Here is a 16,024-nt window from a genome sequence, read left to right as displayed (position 1 = left end):
ATCTTAATTAATCAAAGATAGCTTCATTTCGTATCATAAATTTATTTAAAACTCTTCTAAATTCTATCCAGAATATGGAAGATGACATTCTTTACTTGGACAGCATGTTTGTATGAATTTAATAACATTAGAAAAAAAATCCTTTAAGAAACAGGATACAGAATATTTAGGTACCAAATAGTATGCCCTAGTTTTTCATTGTAGGTTCTATATTAAATTTACAGACACTTTCTAAAATACAGCCATTCTATTGTATTTTTAATCAGCTTTTCTGTCTCATAGATTTTATGTGTGGGACTGAGAAATATGTTAATACTGACAAAAATTATGTTGGATGAAACTAACTATTACTTACGAAATAGCTGAATAAACATGCTGGAGGAGTTCAGGTCACGATTTCCACAATAATTTTAGTGTAGTCTAAGTAGAAGGAGGTCTGCACAGGGTCCCTAGCTGCTGGTAGAGGTGTGTTTTTCACTTAGATTTGAATTGGAAGTTGCTTTTTTCCACTCAGACCCAAAGCAGAATAGAAATCCCTTCCCACCATGGCAGGTCAGCTCCAAGTAGGGAGAGAAGAAGACAGGGAGATAGTGCTTTACAAAAAGAAAAACAAGGCTATTTCTGGAAAATATGTCATTGGTGGCAAACATTTTCCAAAATATATTAGAAAAAAAGAGAAAGGGACACTCTTCAGGTCTTTTAAATTAAGATCAAAAATTCTTAGAACTTGCCTCCCCTACAGTTCCTTTCCCTCCCCCATCTCCCAAAATAAAACAGTCATTAAGGGCTGCTTACTTAGAGTCTAAACTCTTAACAATAAGGAGATAACTAAGAATTTTTTTCAGTGAGCCTAAAAGATAAAATATGAGGAAATGTCTGCTCATAGTGAGATGGTGAGGAGTGTTAGAACTCCTGACTATAGAAAAGGGATCAGTAAATTAAGTAGGACCAGATAAAGGGGATGGGGAAAACAACCCAGAATAGTGAGGTTGGGAGCATGGGTGTTGGTTTTCCATACAGGGCTAGGACAGGGTCAGTAAGCACATTGCTGGGTGCCAACGTACACTCTCCCCTCACCTGTAACAGAGACTGCTGATTCCATGGGGGGCTTTGTTTCCTGTGGATCCCACCACATCTCAACAATCCTCCTCTGCTCATCCTGGAGGTTGTCATTTCCAGCCTACCTATGGGAGTTGGCTCATGAGAAGCAATTACTTTGCTTTCATGAGGTTAAGGAGGTCACCAACTAGTTAGAGAGGAGAAACTCATAGTTAATAACAAAAATGCATCACATGTATAGGTTGTGTATGTGTTTATCCAGAAGCAGACTCTGTGTTGTTCTCGTCCCACTGAACACATTCAGTCACTGTCAATCAATATCTGTCTTTACAAAGTCTTGCGTTAAATAGCCTCTTCAGGGATGGTTAGAGATGGATATCTGGATCGGGGGAGCCTTACTCACAACTGGGTAAAGATTTAGGTTTCTATCCTATGTATGGTGTGCTTCCCAAATAAGGCTTAGTTCTGTTCTCTTGTACATTATACATGAACTCTTCATTGTTTGTTTGCTTGCTTTGTTTCAGAATAACTTACTTTCAGTCCTTTTATTCTGTGACTATGTTTTAATTCTTTCCCTAAATTCTCTATCCTTAATTTTTAACAAGTATTTATCAAAACACAACCATCAGCCCCAATCTGGTATCTTGGGAGCAGCAAACCAAGTAACAGGTGGTTTGGGTTGGCTTTGGGCATCTCACTGAAGCAGGATTGAGACTCAGCAAGATGAGTTGGACCAGGAGAATAGGGCACATATGGCCTTATAGACTTAGGGCAGTGATTCTCAACCACAGAGAACTCAACTCTTACAACACCCCGAATTCTGCTTCAACTTCCATCTTGAAATTTTTATTTGATTGGGTTTTGGATAACTCCCAAAACAAGATATATTTCCCCAGATACTCGATATGCATCTAAAGTAGAAAACCATCGTTTTAGGGGATTAAATTCTGTTTAAGGCAAAGGGACTTTAAGGCAGGTGACTGGTTATTTATCAGGTGTTGTTTCCAAAAGTAGGCTCAGTGGCAGCCAAGAGAACCAGGCAAGTCTGCCCTGGCCCCCAGGGAGCAAACGCTTCAGAGTCAATTTGCTTCAAACAGCCCTTTATCAAAATAGCTCTGTTTTTCTACAGTAGGTGTATGCCCAGGGCTACTCTGATGTCTTATTATGGTAGAGTCATATTTTGTAGTCATCCTTGAGCTATCTTTTGGTGTGGTATTTCCTCTAACATGAAAAAGCTGGCGTGTGTGTGTGAAGGGGGGGCACACACACCAGCTTTTTTATTTTAGGGGAAACAGTTATCTTCATTGAATGTGAGATAGGTGATATTGCTATAATCCTACAGATCTCTTATATGAACCTAAATAAAACTCTGGAATAAAACAATGCATTTATGGCCACGGGAAGAAGAAATGAATAAAGATGGTTAAGCAACTAGGTATACTTTCTCAGTGTAAATAGAGATTTGGACATAGTAGAAAGAATCCTGAAAACAAAAAAAGACCTCAGTGATCATTAAACCTTTGTTGAATTGTCAATTATTCAATGACATTTTGCTTATATGGAAAAACTACTCACATATCTATCTATTCAGATCATTTATTAAAATCTTATTCAATCTTTTCAGCTGATATTTATCAGAGTAATCAAATTTATTCCTGCCTTGGAAAATAGTAAAATAAGCCTTACCAAATGTAATAATTTTGTTAAGATTTAAGAATAAAGTTTAGAATTCAAAATAAACTTGGGCAATGCATTGATGCTGCAATCTGTTCTTACCTCATAGGAAACGTCTGCTATAGACACAAACTGAGGTTGCACACATCATAACTAACCTGGAAGAAAACAAAGAAATTTGTCAAGAGATAACTTCAGACTATTCAGACATATTCCAATTGATTATTGCATTTTGAGGATTTCCACACATTTGTCGATCTACAGAAGGTGAGTTGAGGCTAATCCATAATTTATCAATTATGAGAAAAGCACATTTATACATAGCCAGGAATACGCTTCTGTCTTGGAAAATAGATTGATAATTATATCTTGTATAGAAAAGACCCTGTTCTGATAATGGAAGATTTTACCTTTGATTTGTTATTGATATAATGAGATAATTAATTTTAATTTTCAAAGGTCTGTGGCTGTGAGAAAATGCCTTAGGATTAATATTTGATCTCCAATTAGAATTAATTGGAATTAATTCTAATTTTGATTATTGAAAATATATTGTGGGGAGTAATATCAGTCAAAGAGATACAGAGATTTTCAATAAGTAGATCAGTTTTTAAGTGTGATTGTAGTACTGCTTTTATGCTTTATTATTAAGAGTTAAATTCCATGGTAACACAGCAAGAGGTGAGTTTAACCATGAGGTACTTTAAAATAGGCATTGCACATAATTGTCTATTCATAGCTTTAGGTGCAGCCTCTTCGAAAACAGAGAAACAGGGTGCCTATGGGAACAGCTAAATTATTAAGAGGCTGATTCTGATTGTTTCTTATAAGCAGTTTTTCAGGCTGCAATGTGTCCCCTTGGGGAAACAATGTGACATTGGAATTTGTTACAGAAAATGAAATTTCATGACAGGAGAATTACGTGTATTTTTAAAATATGGTTAGTTGAGATGTTGTTTTTATCACATTTGTCCTTATGTCTTCATGGTTGGGGTTATTAATGTCACTGCTATTCTCCCAGACACATAGATTCCAAATGCAGGCATCTTTCACTCATCCTTATTTTTCTCCGTTTCTTCTTTTTTCCTCACTGCAGAGCATCTGCACAGGATGTTTAATCTTTCTAATTCACGATTCCTCATATAATACTTACCTGCTCAGAAACCTTTAATGCTCCCACATTACATACTGAATTTTGAATTAAATCTCTTTTGCTAGCACATGCCAGTAATATTACTAAAAACAATCCACGTTTTCAAAAATTGTGTCCTGAAACTAATTGTTTTAATTGTGCAGGAGGTGGGGGCAATTGAGGGAGGAAGTTATAGGAGACCAGAATTAACCAAATTATATTTCCTTCAAGAATTTTGGTAATAAAGATCTTAAAAAATGGCCATAGTAATATTTGGGGAAACCTAAAAATAATACACTGGTTGATCAAAGCGGGCAAACCTAAAGCGGAATGGAACATCCCTGGTAAAATTCTGAAGAGCATGTAAGATCAGACAAGAATCAACAAACTCTGAACAATCAAAATGAGTGCCGGTGCTGTTTACAACCTCCAGCAGGAAACAGAAGAAAGGACGCCAGCTGAGCTTCCATTTACTGCACACCAAGCAGGTGTGAGTTCCTACTCTGTTTACTCAATAGCATTTTTCCACTGAGCAAGGTGCTTCTTCCCAGTCACAGTAACATTCTGTCCAGCAGCTGCTGGAGTAGTGCCAGTCTTGCTCCCTGATTGTTCAATCATGTTCTTTTCAACTCATGTATTACAGAAACTCACACGGCCTGAGACATGCCTGTACAAACTCTTCAGTCTAGGGGGCGAACAAGGACCCCATGATATACCCTGAATCTACTTAGCTGGTTTAAGGCCTTCTGTTTGCTTATGGGATAGTACAGCCTAGTGGTTAGGAACGTGGGCCCCACAATCACTCAGCCTCAGCTCACATTCCAGCTCCTGCATTTGTTAGTGGTGTTCTCTGAGGCAAGTTATGGAAAATACCTTGTGCCTTAATTTCTTCATCTGTAAAATGATGGTGATGTTAATACTGTTTTGTCCGTAGTATTATTGCAGAAATTAGACGAGTTATTAGGTGTAACTGTGTGGAATATTGGCTGTACCTGGCATGCAGTTCTTAGAAGTTGGAGGGGGCTGTTATTACTCTCTGGCATCTGGATGGTTATTTCCTAAACTTAAACCTCTCCGGCTCTGTTGTTCCCTCTGATAAGCATGCTATTTCATCCTTGTTGACCTGCTAAAAGCTTTCCTATTCCTGTAGGTCTATTGTGATATGCCTTTTATACTCTTTTCAAATGGATGGGATTTTCCTTCCTTTTGTACGCCATTGTAGGCTTTTTTCCCTGAAACTTAAACTCCTCAGTTCAAGACCATTCATAGACGATTCAGGAACAGGCTCCATCCCCAGCCTGCGGCATCCCCCATGGTGTTCAAAGAGAGAATGTTTCCTGGTGGAGGGGGTCGGATGACAGAGTCAGCTCCCCCATCTCAGGGAATACGTATATTCCCCTTTTATATACGTGTACACAGTCCCCCAATTCCTATCTATAATAATCAGTTATTAATGGATTAGTTTAAAATGCAGCAACATTTCCCATTCTATTTTGGGATGATGAGAAACAAATCAGAGGCGAGAGCGATGATGGATGCTTCCCTATTTTGCACCGTGGTCATTTGGTAAGAGCACTTCAGGGTTTACTCAGTTCAGAGGTAATCAAGTGATTCCAGACCTGCAGCTGAATAACTATGAGATAATATTTGGAAATATGTGCTTCTCTGTTTCTCTCTCCAACCACAGGTTTGTGCCTGAGGTTCCCAACAAATGGCTGATTATCTCTGAATTTTTAGTGGTCTGGCAACGGCACTAACGGCTCAGAATAAGCATGTTTAACTTTAGAACCCATCTGGACTCTTGGCCACTAGTGGTGGGTGATACTAGTTACAGAAATCAGTTTCTCCAAGTCTGTGCAAACCTCCAGATTTTGTTTCAAATTAACTTTAGTCCCCGTGGAATTATTTTGAGAGCAGAGCAGAATACTTAACCTTAGTTTTCTTTTACTTGCCCAAGCTATAAGCTTGATAACTCTTTCCAACATATATTTGCATTTCCTACAAATGCCATTTTGAATGAAATTAAAATCTATGCTTATTAAGACTAATGTTGTACAAGCAGTTTATGCAAAATAAGAGTTTCTAAAATTGAAGGGAGTTTTCTCTCCTGGAGATTTATTTTGCTATTTTTGACTAAGGAGTCCAGGCTTCAAATCAAGGTATTGAAGGTGTCGTTTGAAACCTGTTGGGGTACTTACTTATGGTATAAATTTCAAAATAAAGTTAATTCTTTCATAGAAAAAAAGTTAAACCTATTTTGTTCTAATAATTTCAAATCCAAGCAATTAACATTATTTAGAGTTGCATAAGATTTCCTCTCTAAGCATATACTTTTATAATTGTTGATATACAGTTATTTTATTTATTTGTTCATACTAGGTCAATATAGCTAAGTAATCTTAGCCATGTTTATCTCTGTGTGTTTATATATAAATTTAATTCAATATAATTTTAAATGAATGATTTATTTTGTAGAATCCATGCATTCTGTTGATTTTATGATGGCAGATGATACAGAGATAGGATTGATATTGGATAAATATTTCATAGTCTGGCACTTTTTATGCCTTTAAAATTTTGGGAACTTAGTCTTTATTCATGAGTTATACTCTAGACATTATTAAGAAAATATATGAAATTTTGAGAACAGCTTCTTTTATCTTAGAGGTTTTCCTATTGTATTTAAACTTTGCTTTTACTACTCAATCTTATTCTCATCATTGTAGGAAATAGTGATCCCCTATTAACTCCATTGAGATGGGTCTCACTGAAGGTCCATCCAAAACAGAAGAGAGCAGTGCCCATGGAGAGGTGCAGTGAGACAGAGGGTTCAAATACGCAGGTCATCACCCAGGGCTGTTGAAGACCATATAGATACAGAAAAAAAATAATTGACGTTAATAGATGCCTTGGACAACAAGAGCATAGGAGTGAATCTGTAGTCTGAAGGCAGAAGCAAGGCCATAAACGGGAAGAAAAATCATATAGTCGGAAACTGCAGAGATGCAGAACAAATTAGATTGTAGGATTCAAAGTGCTTTAGGATTGGTGATTGAGAACAAGGCTAGGGTAAGGGTGGTCCAAGGTGCCCAATACAGAGCTAGCTGGACCTAGTCACATTAGACAAGGAGCATGTGCTTGATAAAGAGACTGATGGCTGTGTGTGCAAAATTTGTTAAGCTTGAACACAAGTTCCAATTTAATTTTTGGTAATTATTTTTAATAGCAATTCATGTTTTTAGGGCTTCAATTACTGCTTCTCTTCTTTTCCAAATAGTTGCCAATTATTATCAACAGTCCACTTTAGCCACAGAACCTATCCCATTTTCAAATAACCCTTGTAAATATTTTCCCTCGGATATTATTTTGTTACCTTAAAAGAGCAGATCTGAACCTGTATTTATCAGCTTCTGAACGAGATGTCCCTTGTATGGTCTCTTTTTGTTGTGGTTGTCCTTAGTGGCATCCATAGACTCCCTGTACCCATTTTCAGAATGTTTAACTTCTCTTTTATTTATCTGCTGCCTTTATACTGAGACCTTGAGTTAAGTTGGAAAGTTGTTATCAGCAAGTCAAAGTTCAGCTGCTTGGGAATTTCACCTGTTTTGTGTGTGTATACGTCTGACTTACGTACAGCATTTACATGAGCAAGAAGCAACTCAGACTGAGCCTTCCTCCTTGCCCTGGGAGGTCTCTTAGGAAGATTCCTAATGATTTTATGTAGAAGATCGATACTTTTGCCAAAATCAGAGAGGTGCAACTCTGTTGGTCTAGTACAGCAACAACCTGGGTGCATCAAAAAATGTGAAATGTGTCCAGTGTATTACGCAGGTATAAAAATGGGAATGTAGTTTTATTAAATCACAAGTTATGGATCATATTTATTTCAATTCTAAAAAAATAATAATAATTTAATTTTAACGTTGCCAAAATTGGGAAACATCTTTTGATTGATGTCAACATATAACTGATGTCAAAAGATGCTTATATGCTGCTGGACCGTGAAGTAAATTCTAAAGTCATTGTCATTTCTGAGCTCACGGTAACATGGCCAAGAATTGAAGGCATCTGTTATCTGACTGCTGTTTCATCAGACAACAACAGAAGAGTTATTTGTCTCAGTACCATCAGAGCTGCTTGAATTTTAAATTTGTACCTGCATTTGTTATTTAAAATGTCCTCAAAACGATTATACCCCTAGGGAGCATTGTAATGAAAAGTTACCGCGGATCTAGGTGATGACTTGTCTTTTGCCATCCCTTGTAATTCAGGACAGTAGTGTTGCCAAAACTCTTGGAATTGATCATAGACTTTTCAGAACTAGATGAGGTTCCTGGGACCAATTTTTGAGTCCTGAGGGACGATCAGTCATTTAATTAACAGCCATACGAAAACAAAACAAGTAACTATGAGTTCAGCCAAATAGTGAATGGAGAATACCTCTAGGATTATCAGATGTGTTTCAAAATTACACTGTTGTTTCTAAGATTGCTAAAGTGATTATGATCATGTTCACTGCTTATCACGGTGATGCTCTGCTTATTCACTGATGGTCAAAATTCATCAGAGCTATCTTTAGACTTAGAACGTGTCATGGCTTAAATGTGGCTATTAATGGACAAACTGGCATGGAATTTTAAAGATAAGTATATACTGTTGTTGAGTAGTGAACATTTTACTATAATGTCTCTCAAAATGCTGTTCCTAAATTGATACGCCTTAAAAATCAATACTGTTTTAGGATTAAGGAAATGTGGTAAATTAATGGTGTCATTGAAAAGATGGAGGCTGTCATACAACTTCATTTGCATTACTCTTAGGATATAACATTAATATTCATATTTGTGCTGTCTCATCATCTATGTCAGGAAGGAAGTTTACTGAGGAAGAAACAGTGAGTACAATTAGCATAGCCCTAATAGGTGCTCATAAACTCTCGTTTGCTTGAAGAAATGAAGAGAGGGTGAAGGAGCATGGAAACAAGAGGGAAAATAAGAACTAAAGTGAGATGCTACGTCAGAAGTGAGGAGCAAATGCTAGTCTGCCTGGCCTGACTTTCTGACACTGACAGGCAGACCTCCAAGACTCCCAGCTCTCCGTGCATTCATTCATCCATTCACTCTGTCTTCCCACATTAAGTAACTGCTTATGTTAACAGTTTCAAATGGGAATGCAAAAGTAAATAAAATATGATTTCTAAGGGAAAACGTTTGTGTCAAAGACACACGTATTATTATAATATACCTGGTTCAATGTAAATACTGGAAATTATGAGAGTCTAGAGGAGTTCTAGTTTTCCACATGTAAAATAATACTAAAAATGGTGATGTGTTCAGAGTAATGGCAAACAATTTATTTTCATGCCTTCAAGCAATGTTCTTTTATTTATTGGGGATTTTAATAAGAAGTAATCATTTGTACATCATGGATGCCCAGAAAGAGTAGATGCTGTGGTTCAAATCCCTTCACTTTGATTTATTAGTCCTTAGTTTATTTGAATGCTGTGTCACAGAGTACAGCTAATAAAAGCAGGAACATTTGTCTTTGGGCAAGTTTGATTTGAGGTGAATGACATTAAACAATAGCCTATTGACAAGCAATTAAACACCACTTCTTTTCCTAGCACTTCTTTGAATTACGGTTGTCCTACCTAATGGAAGCATCCTTGTGTTTTAGAATTCCAATATAATCTAAGATGAGAAGAACCTTTTAATTGGATTTTCAATAGAATCAGCCAGGACCCACTGCTCATCATCTTGACTGCTTATCTTCATCGACTGAGGCCAAAACAAAACAAAGATAAATAGCAAAATTCATTAACAATCCATTTACTTCAACTGCAGCTTCGAATTGAATAGACATTATTCATGCCTATTGCCGTTCCCTCGGGGGCTGTCACATGGCATTCCCCAGACAGACTGCTGTGCTTCTTAGCTTTCCGTTTAATTTAGTGAACTCTTCTGCATCATGGAGGAACCTGGCTGAAGCAAGAAGAATTAAGATGGGTTGTTTTCTCCCATCCACACTTAACATATTGATTTGAAGAGGGAGAAATAAACAATGAGATACCTGAAGGAAGTTATACAGGTTTTTTCAGCATATGAGAAAAGAAGGGTAACCCCCCAAAAAAGATGCTATCCTAAAAAGTCAATAGGAGATATTTGTGGTACCCAGTGTAATACTGAGGTCATTCCAGAAGAACATTTAGGAGAGTGATGTTTATAATATTCTCCTGCAAATGAAAAAACTATTCTTTCACCACTTAGATGTGACAAGCCAAAAGTTGTGAAATAAAGGCACCAGTGAGCCTCTGTACCCTATCAAATATCCACTGAAGAAGTGTTCGTTAAACTATCATATTGCCAAGGTGCGGACTTAGTGTGTTTAATTAGCAACCTCCTTCCAAGAGAGACTTGTCGCTTGTTCACAGATCTTATTCCCATTTTCCATCCCCACCTGACATCTGCTTGCATTAGTACAGGTATTGTGATGTTTTGCATTTTACTATAGTTTGTGGTAGTTTTAACAAGCAGCATTTGCTGCCAATTAAGGCAGTGTTTTATTGACTTGTGGCAACTGCAAAAGAACTACTTTAAATTAAGAAATGAATCAGTTTTTTTTTTAATCTGTGTTTCTTTGTTGCCTGTACCTTTCACATAATTCTAACAGCCATGCCCATTAACTTTTTAAATCATATAAAATTTTGAGGGCAAGAGAATTTCACTGCCGTCTGATGCAGGGTTAACCATTTTGAAATGATACTTGCACAGCCTAAATTATACCTGATCATCCAAGTAGAAACTAATCATGAGTGGGTGATCAACAGACAGAAACCAGGTTGCTAAGGAAAGAGAAAAGGAAATTAACTCCCTAATTAGATAACCAGGGTTTTTGTCTACATGATGCCAAAATGACTAATTTAATATGTTGAATGAGTTAGACTGGTTTTTATCGTGTAAGCAAAACAAAGGCCTGATTCCCTGATGCTTCCATTCTTCAATTAGCTATGGCCTCATGTGGGCCAAGCTCGAATATGTTTAAAGTTTCTTTTCCATTATATCTCAGCAAACATATCCTAGGGAGACTGTCAAAAGGGAAATGTTTTTTCCTTTCTAGCTATGAAGCAATGCCTATAGTCAGAAATCAGCTTGATCGATTCCAGTTGAGTTTACCAGTAGCATTAGCCTCCAAACTGTCAACTTTATGTGTGTCTATACATGTGATTCTCAACTTTGAGATGTTTTGCATAGTAAATCATGTTTCTTAAGAATCTAACCAAATACGTTTATACTTTTCAGTCAAGATATACTGACAGGATAGAAAAATATCCAGAATTGTGGATCCAGGGCTTAGTCTAAAAAAAAAAAAATATATATATATATATATATATACATTTCTTTAGATTCCATGACACTCTTGCCTTCTGGTTTCTCTCTGATCTTTCTTTGAGATTTCTAAATCTAAGCTTTGGAGTCTTCTGTTAGTTCCAGAAAACTGTCATAATGCATCAAAACCTGCCTCTCCCTCAGCCCCTCTCTGTTCTCCTAGGACTCTAACTAGACATATAATAGACCTTCACATACCTTCTCCTTGTCTTAACCTCCTCATATTTTCTATCCCTATCTCTCTGTACTACATTCAAATAATTTTTTCTAGTTAATTAGTTCTTTTTTCATCTGTATGGGTTGAATCTGCCATTAAACCTAGCCATTCAAGGTTATGTAATATTCTGCATTTTTATTTTTATCTAATTAATAAATGTGCATAAAGAATCAAATAATTCCACAAACCATGAAAAACAGCTGTCCCTAGGGCCTCTCCCTGATCATTTCCCTATTCTCAAAAACAGTTATTTTGATTCTTTTATCTGATTATTTTCACATTTGTTGGGCTGCACCCTGCAGGCCTGCAAGCCCTGTGCCTGCCCAGAAGAAAGAACCCAGAGTCAGCAACAGATTAGTCAGTGGTTTGATGGACGGGGGGCCTTACATGTCCAAAGCAAGGTCCAGGAGTTGCATTCCATTGTGTACGGTGGATGAGAGGCAGGGCATGGCAGCAGTCTTTGCTCCCACTGGGAGAGGAAGGTTACCAGTTATTGGGGGAATTGATGTCAGGTTGGCTCATCGGTTACCAGGGAAACCAGTAGAGGGGCATATTGCTCATAGCCCTTTTGATAAACTGTCAAAGTTTAGTGAAGCCATTCTGATCCAAAGATTAGAACAAACTAGGTGGGGCAGGGGAGGGGGGCGGGGAGGGGGGCAGGTAAGTAGGCAATTCCTGATTAGGCTCTGTGATTAAGAGGGAAGGTCAGTCAGGTGAGTAGGGTGTAGGTGAAGCAGGGACTGGTTCAGCAGGGGATGCACAGAAAGCAAGAGAACCACTGTCTTGAGTGGCTTGATTATACAGCACTTGTCTCTGTATTTCTAAATAATAGGATTACAGTGCATCCTTATCACTGGTCAGTTTAGAAATTATTTGTTGGCTTCTTATGATAAGAATTGAGAATTTAGCTATTAAAAGGTCTTTGTAGAAACTCATATCTCTCAGTTGTGGGAAATACTCCCAAATGAATTTTGATGATTACCTCCCCTCTCAGTTTCCTCTGTTCTCTCTTTTTGGAACTTCCATCATCTGGAAGCTACATCTGCACTGGTCTTTCTTTTTGGCTCAGACTTTAATTTGACTCCATCTTTCAGCACATCTATAAAGTGTTTCATTTCTGCTATTATGTTTCTAATCACAAGAGCTTTTTTTTTAATTCCCCTGAACATTTCTTTTTACATTTTACATTTTTATATTTAATCATTTTACATTCCATTTTACATTTAGCATCGTATTCTTATTTTATGGTTTATCATCTTTCCTATTTATTGAAGGATATTAAAGTTTTCTTCCCATGCATCCTCTCTGCTCCATCAGGGTACTCCTTCCTGTATATTTGCTTTTGTCTCTACCTCTTGTGTTAGAGGCTTTCCCAAGTTGTGTGCTGATTGCTGGTTCTCTGCACATGGTCAAGAAGGATGAAATGTTGACAATAAGCTTCATTGGAGGGTGATATGTTAGGAACTTTCATTTGGGACACTTCTGATATCAGAATTTTAGGTCTTTCATTTAAGGTTGTTAGATTTTCCAGCTTTTTCTGGAGAGTAAAGACCTGGTTACCAGCATTCTGGGAGGCAGGCTGTGTAAGAGGTGTAGTGTTTCAAGTGGGGAACGGGAAAGGGTTTTGGAAAAGGTGGTATCTCCTGGCAAGTGGCATGTTTAAATTTGCTTAATTCTCTGTGTTTTTTATTAGTTAATTAATTAATTTTTTTGGATGAGAACTTGTGATATTTACTCTCTTAGCAACTTTCAAATATACAGTATAGTGTTTTAACTACAGTCATCATGCTGTAAATTACATCCCCATGACTTATTTGCTTTATAGCTGGAAGCTTGTACTTTTTAACCTCCTTCACCCATTTCACCTATCCCCTACCCACCAACACCTCCCTCTTTGGCAATTCCCAATCTGTCCTTCATATGCATGTCTAATATTCCAAGATAAGAGATTCAGCAGTCTTATAAAGGAAGGCACTTATGTGAAATAGGGAAGGGAATCTGGAGAATATAAGTAATTACTTAACATATCTCAACAAATCATTAGTGTTTTATACCTCCAGCAGCACCTCACTCCCAGTGGTAGCTGGTATCACTCATTTTTTGACACTTTGGGGATTTCTGAAGTATAAAATGAATTAGTTTTCCATTTTTTTCCCACTTCCCATTTAAAATACAGCTTTTTTTTTTTTTTTTTTTTTTTTTTTTGGCTCAACTCTGGCTGTTACCATTTGTTGGGCTATTTTCCCAGTTTTTCCAGATTTTCCAAAATCTTGATAGCATTTCTTCTCTTGGACTCACCATCCTTGTGGGTATATGGACCTTGTCACAAGGTTTCAGAAGGGAGAGATATTAGATGCATTTACTTAATCTGTCAACTTTATTTGAATTTCTCTAGTGAATTTTTTTAGTTGAGCTTCTAGAAGATTTGTTTGACTCTTTTTTTTTAAATGTGTCTGGTCATTTTTTAGAGTTTTGCTCTTTTATCCCATTTCAAAACATTTTACTTATTTAGCCATTTTCATTGTACCTATTTTCTGTTCTGTGCCTGGTAATTCCAACATATGAAGTATTGTAGGTCTGATTCTGCTGCCCATTGTTTCTTCTGGCTCTCACATAATTATATGTTTTCCTTATTCATTCTTGATTTTTGTTGCTAATCTCATTTCTTGAAGTTTGTCAGTAGGATTTCTTTAAGGCCAAGATGAGTGCATTCTACCAAAAAGGATTGTACTTGCTTCTCCTCATTTTCTGGGATTGGGAACAATCTGAAACTAAATCCTCAGCATGGGGTCTCTGGAACACCTAGGTATTATCAGCAAGGCCGAGGTTGTGCTTATGAATTCTTAAAGAGAGTATTTTTTTTCCTCTTTCTCCACTTTGCATCAAAGTTGAAGATGGAAAATTTCCTTCCTGCCTGCTTTTTTTCAGGAGGTGATCAATTGTTTTTGTTTATCGTCATTCTGAGGATGGAATACCAGAGAACTCAGCTTTTATAGGAGTGTCTACTAGAATACCCAAATTGGGCTGGCCCTAGGTTTTGTTTTTTGCTCCTTGCACCTTGAGCGGATATTAAAAGCCAAGTGCCCTGTCAGTCGCTTTAAGCAAATTTCCTTGGAGTGAAGATAGCTTCAGTTTTCTATGTACCATTTAGATTCCCACTTTCAATTTGTTTTAGCTGCTGATGAGTTTTTCTTTCTCTCTCAATGAAGTTCTTAAAAATATGCTTCTTATGATTTGTCTTGCAATGCAAGTTACTTTCAGTTGTAAGGTTAGTCGTGGTATCTGACCCATTAGCCATTACCTCTCCTTTCTCCTACGTAGATGAGGACTACAGATTTCAGTCCATGCTCCACGTCTGGTTATAGTCTCTTTTTCTGCCAGTATCATCTCTAGCCATTGATTCCTCTAACATCTGTGTTCTGAGGACTCCCAGATATGTGTCTCCAGCTCAGATCTTTAAATCGAGTTCCAAAACAGCATCTCCGAGTGTGTCCAGGACATCTTTGTTAGTTCTCTTAATAACTCCAACAGGAGGAGTTGTTGTGTGGTTAATGTTCATTGTTGTTGTTGTGTGTGTGTGTGTGTGTGTGTGTGTGTGTGTGTGTATGCGTTTTCTAATTTTTCCTCAGGAAGAACTTTTATTTTTTTCTTTTTGCCTTCCTTATCTTGGCTAGTCTCACCTGTTACAAAGCCCAGACTCCTTGTAGTCCTACTTAATTTTGCTACTTTCCAATTAGTCACTCAAACTGTTTGATTCTATCTTCTTATTGGCTCTCCTTTCTTTTTCTTTTGTCTCTATTCCCTTGGCCACTCCTTAACTGCCTTTCCGTTCTTATCAAAATTTCCACTATCTCTTCCTTCATTTAGCTGACAGGTGGTTCTTTCTAAAGTACAAACCTGATATTAGTTTCTTGATTACAGTTCTTTCTATGACTCCAATTGTCCTCAAAGAAAAGCCCACATTTCTTAAAATGGTATTCAAAATCCATCCTAATCTGACTTTGATTCGTTTAGTTTCATCTTCAATTATGTGGATTCTAAGCGCTGGCCGTATTAAACTGTTTACATTTCCTCAGGTCTACGTGTTTTTCTCGCCCTTGCCTGCCTCTGCATACCTCTACCCTTGCGCCTCTCAGAACTCCTTGATAGGGTCCTTCCTCTCCTCTGATCACCACAGAGCCGAGTGTGTACCTTTATTGATTTACAAGTTACCTTTTATTATAATAGTTACATTTTTTATCCTCATCAGAGGACAAACTACTTGGACTATGCCTTTTTTCCTTTATTTTTCCCATGTACACTCTTGACACATAGCGGACACTCAATAAATTTTGAATTTATGAATGAATGAATTTACTGGAAATTTTGGAACAGAACTGTGTCTCCAGACTTCCTTTTCATTTTGCTGTGTAATCTGAACCAAATTTCATAAGAGGAATAACTTTTAGTAGAAACGCTTTTCATGTCCTAATAATTTAAAACCCTTTCAGAAACTTCTGGTCTCACAATAGCATAATCTCAGTGCTGGAAGGGAGCCTAGAGGGTATGTAACTCCCC

The 16,024-nt window shown here is 37.2% G+C and overlaps 1 long non-coding RNA gene across 1 annotated transcript in view; it reads left to right on the top strand.

Moving 5' to 3' along the window:
- The window catches only part of LOC123616080 (uncharacterized), a 233,646-nt gene that overhangs the window by 193,524 nt on the left and 24,098 nt on the right, over positions 1-16,024 (top strand). The window contains exon 9 of the long non-coding RNA XR_006723936.2: positions 2,843-3,000. This is a non-coding gene — a long non-coding RNA (uncharacterized LOC123616080). The remainder of the gene's footprint in view (positions 1-2,842; positions 3,001-16,024) is intronic.

Source organism: Camelus bactrianus, chromosome 1 (assembly GCF_048773025.1).
Source record: "Camelus bactrianus isolate YW-2024 breed Bactrian camel chromosome 1, ASM4877302v1, whole genome shotgun sequence".
Classification (NCBI taxonomy): Eukaryota; Metazoa; Chordata; class Mammalia; order Artiodactyla; family Camelidae; genus Camelus; species Camelus bactrianus.
Note: the sequence above shows the minus strand (reverse complement) of the source record. Positions and strands in the feature narration are given on the sequence as shown.